This window comes from Suncus etruscus, chromosome 9 (genome assembly GCF_024139225.1).
Source record: "Suncus etruscus isolate mSunEtr1 chromosome 9, mSunEtr1.pri.cur, whole genome shotgun sequence".
NCBI lineage: Eukaryota > Metazoa > Chordata > Mammalia > Eulipotyphla > Soricidae > Suncus > Suncus etruscus.
Window position 1 is genome coordinate 106,457,792 of NC_064856.1, and position 6,870 is coordinate 106,464,661.

General features: G+C 41.2%; 1 pseudogene; it reads right to left on the reverse strand.

Annotated features, from left to right (window-relative positions):
* Positions 1-5,350: 5,350 nt before the first annotated feature.
* LOC126019182 (uncharacterized) lies at positions 5,351-5,446 on the reverse strand (annotated as a pseudogene).
* Positions 5,447-6,870: the final 1,424 nt, after the last annotated feature.

The window sequence follows — 6,870 nt, forward strand, 5'->3', positions numbered from 1 at the left end:
GAAGAAGAAGAAAGAAAGAAGAAAGAAGAAGAAAGAAAGAAAGAAAGAAAAAGAAAGAAAGAAAGAAAGAAAGAAAGAAAGAAAGAAAGAAAGAAAAGAAAAAAGAAAGAAAGAAAGAAAGAAAGAAAGAAAGAAAGAAGAAAGAAGGAAATAAAGAAGAAAGAAAAAAAGAAAAAAAGAAAGAAAGAAATAGAAAGAAAGAAAGAGAGAAAGAGAGAAAAAGAAAGAAAGAAAGAGAAAAAGAAAGAAAGAAAGAAAGAAAGGAAAAGAAAGAAAGAAGAAAGAAACGAAAAGAAAGAAAGAAAAAAGAAAAGAAAGAAAGAAGAAAAGAAAAAGAAAGAAGAGAAGAAAGAAAAAGAAAGGAAAAGGAAGGAAGGGAGGAAGGAAAGGAAAGAGGGAGGGAGAAAGAAAGGAAGGAAGAAAGGAGGAAGAGAGAAAGAGAAAGAAATAAAGAGAGAAAGAGAGAAATAAAGAGAAAGAAAGAGAGGAAGGAAGGAGGAAGGAGGGATGGAAGGAAGGAGGGAAGGAAGGAGGGAAGGAGGGAGGAAGGAGAGAAGAAAAGGAAGGAAGGAGGGAAGGAAGGAAGAGGGAGAGAAGGAAGGAAGGAGGGAGAAAGAAAAAGAGAGAAATAAAGAAAGAGAGAAATAAAGAGAGAAAGGAAAGAAAGAGGAAGGAAGGAAAGAAGAAGGAAGGAAGGATGGAAGGAAGGAGGGAGGGAGAAGGAAGGAAGGAGAAGGAAGGAAGGAGGGAGGAAGGAAGGAAGGAAGGAAGGAAGGAAGGAAGGAGGGAGGGAGGGAGGGAGGGAGAGAAAGGAAGGAAGGACGGAAGAAAGTAAGAGGAAGAAATAAAGAGAGAAAGGAAGAAAGAGAGAAATAGAGAAAGGAAAGAAAGCGGAAGGAAGGAGGAAGGAAGGAAGGAAGTAAGGAAGGACGGACGGAAGGAGGAAGGAAGGAAGGAAGGAAGGAAGGAAGGAAGGAAGGAAGGAAGGAATCAGGGATTACTCCTGGCTCTGTACTCAGATATCATTCCTGGGAGGCTCAGGGGAACCATAAGAAATGCTGAGAATCAAACCCAGGTTGACTATGTGCAACGTAAATGCCCTCTCCTCTGTGCTATTGCTCTGACCCAAAATATGGCCATCTTCAGATAAGCCTGCCCTTCCTAGGGGCTAGAGCAGTAATACAGCAACTAGGGTACTTGTTCTGCATGCAGCCGAACTGGATTCAACCTGGGTTCATCCCATAGGGTCCCCCAAGCACTGTCAGGAGTAATTCCTGAGCTCAGAGTCAGGAGTACCCACTGAGCATTTCCAACTGTGGCTAAAAATATTTTTTAAAATGCCCTCAACTCTATAAATTCCAAATTGGTCTCCCACACTTCCTGGCAGCAAAAGCAAGAGGATTTGAATGTGTACTGTGAGCCTGGCATACAAAGGCAGATAAAGTAGAGATGCAGAGATGTGAACAATCTGTTCGTTGTTTCAATTGTTCCTTTTGGTAATGTCACCCCATTCTTCAAGATGTCACTGATCAGTAATAGCAAATAAACAGAGAGCAATGGAAATTTATAGGTAATTCATTGTTTCTGAATTCACAAGCTGCAAACAGGATGATCTACATAAAGCAGAAGTGTTGATTCCAGCAATGCCTATTCTTAGGAATATTGACCAAAGTTCGTAGCCTGTGCTCCTGGAAAATGATATCAGTACTCAAGAAGGAAAGGGCAGGATGCCAGAGTTGTGACATATATGTGTCCATGTGGGCAGTACTAGGAAGGCCTATGGGTACAAATAGCCCTTTATACCCAGGTTCTGATTCCAGTTACTGACTGCTCATTCTTTGCTACAAGCTGACACCTAAGTGCCATGAAGCTGCTCCTATTTGTCCTGCTGGTCTTTCTGACCTTTTCCTGCTACCAGGGTGAGTATCCTGGTAGAGTTCTAGGTACCAAGATAGGACATAACTATTAGCTGTTATTGGACTTTTTTTCTGCCCAAGTGTGAGGTGACAGGTATTGTCTTGTATGGTTTGCGTGTCTTCCATTCAGAGATCTTCTAGATGCTCTTATCTCACTGACACAGCAGATTCCAGTCCAGAAACTCTGCAAAGAAAAGAATTCTTCTCAAGTTCTGTACCAATGAAGAGCCAGGTTTTCTCAGAACCCAAGAGCCATCCTCATGCTTTCTCTTCCTCCTCTAACATTTTAGCTCAAATAAGAAACGTAATGCGAGACCTGTGGGGTGAACATTTGTTTGGAAAATACCGGGCTCAAATTCAACCTGATCCAGAAGTGTTAAAGCTATTAGAGGTTAGTGTTGATAAAATATTCTTTTGAAAAATACTGTTAGTTGCAGGAACACTGGCCATTCTTCTCTTCTTCCTACATAGAGGGTTAGCAGCAGAGAAGGAAAAGGAGATCATGAGCTGTGCTGTGGATATATGAGTAGAGGCCTAATCTGTATTCTCTTCTAAGAATTTGGCCCATCTAAACCTACCTATAAACTAGCTGAGTGAAGGCTGCACAGAGCCATAATCGGGGGCACCTTGCTCAGGTCCAGAAGAAGTTCTGAGACCTTAAAAAACTATTCCCAAAAGGAAAAACCAAGTTTTATGTTAAATGTGGAGTGTCAAAACTCATGAGAAGCACATGCACCTCACCTTACAGTACCATACCATGAGTCACGATGCCATGAAAGCAGAAATTCCATCATCTAATCTCTCCTCCAAATTCTTATTTCTGTACATCTATTGTGACATAACGAGTAGTGCTCAGGGATTTATCTAGTCTCTACATTCAAAAATCATGTCTAGCATGCTCAGGGTAGCTTATTGGAGGCAAGGGAAAACCTAGGTCAGCTGCATGCAAGGTACAACACCATCAGTCATGAACACTTTTTTTTTCTTTTGGGCCACACCCGGCAGTGCTCAGGGGTGACTCCTGGCTGTCTGCTCAGAAATAGCTCCTGCCAGGCACGCGGGACCATATGGGACACCGGGATTTGAACCAACCACCTAAGGTCCTGGATCAGCTGCTTGCAAGGCAAACACCGCTGTGCTATCTCTCCGGGCCCAGTCATGAATACTTCTAAGAGTCTAACGTGATGGGGCCAGAGTTGTGACTCGAGATATCTGCCTTGCCCACACTAGCCTAGGATGGACCGTGGTTCAATCCCTCGGTAACCTATATGGTCTCCCAAGACAAAAACTATTTCAGTGTGCATAGCCGGAGCATCACCCCTGGTTGTCATCGGGTGTGGCCCAAAAACAAAACAAAACAAAAAATATATAAAAAGATGATCTTGGACTCAAAATGTCAATGAGCATTTGTGGGCTATTACTATGCAATAGTCACCTACTAATTCCATTAGATATATGAGTTTCTTTGGGAAGCATTGGGAATATTAGTAGAACTCTAAAGTCCTACGTCAAATGCATTAGTACTACAACAAAATATGTTCATAAGTGTTTACCAGTGTCTTTCTGTGTCAGTTCCTGTTATCTGGAAAATTAAAATATCATTGGCATCCTGGTTAGCAAGGAAAAGATCTTGACAGGCCCAATCTCCAGCAGCATAATTGAGCTCAACTTTCATTCTTTTTATATTTCAGAAAGACAGAATTTTGGAAGGAAAAAAATCTTCTTAATCAGCCTTGCAATGACCAAGGGATCCTTCTAGAAAATGCAGAGGTTTCAATATCTTTTCCAATAAACTACTCTGCCTGCACATCTACTTTTATTCTACTAGTCTACTTTTATATTCAATTGGGCTGGATTTACCATGCAGTAGCCATCAAGGGTTGTCAACAGTCAGTTTCAGAAAAGGCAAGTCCAGTTATCCATGTCGACCTAGGAACACAGGAATCACAAGAGGAAGTTGAATACATAATCATTTTGTATCTTGTTCCTGATTTGTCTATGCTTGGGAAATTTGTGATAAGTATGTCAGATTTTAAAAAGAAATCAAAACCTTCCTGTTACTGTTGCTGGGGTAAGAAAACACATAGTATATTCACTGGTCAAAGCTGTTACAAGACCAGCAGCACTAAAAGTAGGACCCTCGTGGAATGACAACAAACCATTTGGGTTTTTCTCCATACTTTTCATTCCAATCAAATAGCCATATTGCCAACCTTCATAACAACCAAGTCTCAGCTTCTGTCAAACCAATGCATTCGGGACTGAGGATATTCCCTGTTGAATTCAAAAGACAATGTCCCAAGGTGATGACCAGGAATACTTCTTGCAATTCCAACAAAGCTTATTAGGACAAGAGGAACTGGGTTACATGCAGAGTAGCAGAACATAGAAGAATCATTGCCAGAAGTATTTGTGGCAACAGGGAGAAGATAGAAATGAACATTGGGGCTTAGGAATGCCTCAGCAGTAACACAGTGTTAGATAGTGATAGATCATAACTCTTTTAGCCTGTGCACTCTCTGAAGGAGAAGAGTCTGATGAGTCTCATCAGATTAGGAACAACTAATTATGGGGCAATGTCACCCCTCTTTTGTACCATATTCCTGAACAGTGTCCCCAAGGTATTTGCCTGAAGAGAATCAGCAGCTCTTGAGGAAACAGCTGCTCTACTGTGTTTCATCTGCCAGGCAGTTCAGAAACAGCTTCACAGGGATCCAAAATACAAATAACAATTTTGAGTCTAATCCCCATTTGAGGTAAATTCAAGGGCTCAGTCAGAACTGTGCAGTGTGTGGCCATGTAATCAACATAGCACAAACAAAGTCCAAAACCAACTCTGGGGCTAATGATCCTTCACATAGTTTTCAAGAGCTCTAGAAACAATAGACATGTTTCTTCTGTGACAACTTCCTGAAGAATCTGCCTTTCTTTGGAAGAAATTCACTGAAATAACTTTGGTCTCTTTCAAATCCCCTAACAGAATACATGATCCCACCAAAGATAATCGACTCAGAAACTATATATACAATGAAGTGTGCATTAGCTTCTAGGTGCAGCTTTAATCATTGTCATGTACCTAGTGATTCTATTTATTGACTCTGTTGTGGGTTACAGATACCTAAAATCATGGACCTCTGCAATGTCTAGGTCTAGGAGGAAACATTGTGACTGGTCACCAGCTTCTGGTAATTCATAGCATTCATTCCTTGTGATATAGATACATCACGCTTTTTCCTTCCCCATCAGTCATAGTGCCTTTTCCTTTTTTATAGGCATGAATCTCCATGTGTTTCTGTCATAAATAACATATGAAATTTTATGCAGAAGACACCAACATATCCAGATACTCTCCCCCATTTTAATCGGCATCTTTATCAAAGTTCTTTAGGGCAAGGAAAACGGGTATTTCAGTTATAGGGAAGAAGGTGTGAATCTACTGAAGAGAGAATTTCTGTGTGTCATGCTTGCACAGGGGCCATGATAAACTTCTCTGTATATTTTCGAATTTAATATACATGCTGCCAAAGCAAGCTCTAGAGAAAGTATTTATGAACTCACTTTGCCTTCCTGTCACCTAACAATCCACTTTGTTCTACCTCTTCCATCACTCACTGCAACCCTCAGAGCCTTCCCTTCTTACCTGATACAAAGCCTTCCCTGGAAAGTTTCTTATGTCTCTTCCATTTGGGTCAATCTGTCCTAAAAGGCCTCCTAAAGTTCTCTAATAGCTTTTCTGCAATAAATCCTGCTCAGACCGAAGGGCCTGGGAGATACATCAGATGGCAGAATAGTCCCTCATACTGCAATATAGCACTTAGTGAAGATGAACACCATTGTTATTCTAATAATACCCTTTGAGAAATAATACCGGGGACAAGGTTCTTATTTGGGGGGGGGGGTTGGGCCACACCTAGCACTGCTCAGGGGTCACTTTTGGCTATCTGCTCAGAAATAGGTCCTGGCAGGCAAGGGGGACCATATGAGATGCCGGGATTTGAACCAACCACCTTAGGTCCTGGATCAGCAGTTTGCAAGGAAAATGCCACTGCGCTATCTCTTGGCCCCTAAGTGGACAAGGTTCTTGTATTAATTGCAACTAAGCCAAGTTTGACACCAGCACTTCCTATCCTCCCCATCCCTCCACAAGTGACATGTAACCAAAAATTGAGCACCACTAGTTATGACATAAAAACCCAAATGAATTAACTCCCTTGTTTATCGGTAAATTAAAATTTTCAGAGTGAGAATAAATACCAAGCACTTAAGTGAAGAAGGTGTTCTGTTTCTCCTTAGTGAGAAATAACAGGTTTTTGGTAGATACCAAATGGGTTTATTCCCCTTTGAAGCACAAGCCTTTGAATTAATTTTTGAGCCCATGACCAGAGTGATAGTACTACAGGTAGGGTACTTGCCTTGCATGCAATCAACCTTAGTTCAATCCCAACAAAATGAGTGGTCCCAAAACCCAGCATGAGTGATGCCAGTGCACAGAGACATGAGTGAACCTGAAGCATTGTTGTCAAGACATTCCCTTCAAGGTGGTTGCTCTGTTGTATGTTGCAGTAAATATGGATTGATGGTTTGTGAAAGCCTTGAGCAATTCTACTGTGTTTTCCCAACAGTCCACGATCACTTTCTGTCAGACTGAGTTGAATCATATATGCTGTTTGTCTAGACAGATGCTACAGTGCCAAGAACAGTACGAGAGGAAATAAAAAGAAACAGAAGCAGTAAGTTAGGTAACAGTTTCTCAAGTAATTCAGCAGTGATAATCCAACAAAAAAAATCTGGCAGCAGGCAATGGTCATAGATGTTAGCACCAGCTTTATAAACCTTCAGGCCAACTGCATGCCAGTGGCTATTACAAGAGGCAGGAATCTGGTAACTGACATCATCAACTTAAAGAAGAGTAGAATCTCATGTCTGAGAATGAGTCCTAAAAATTTGCTTTCTT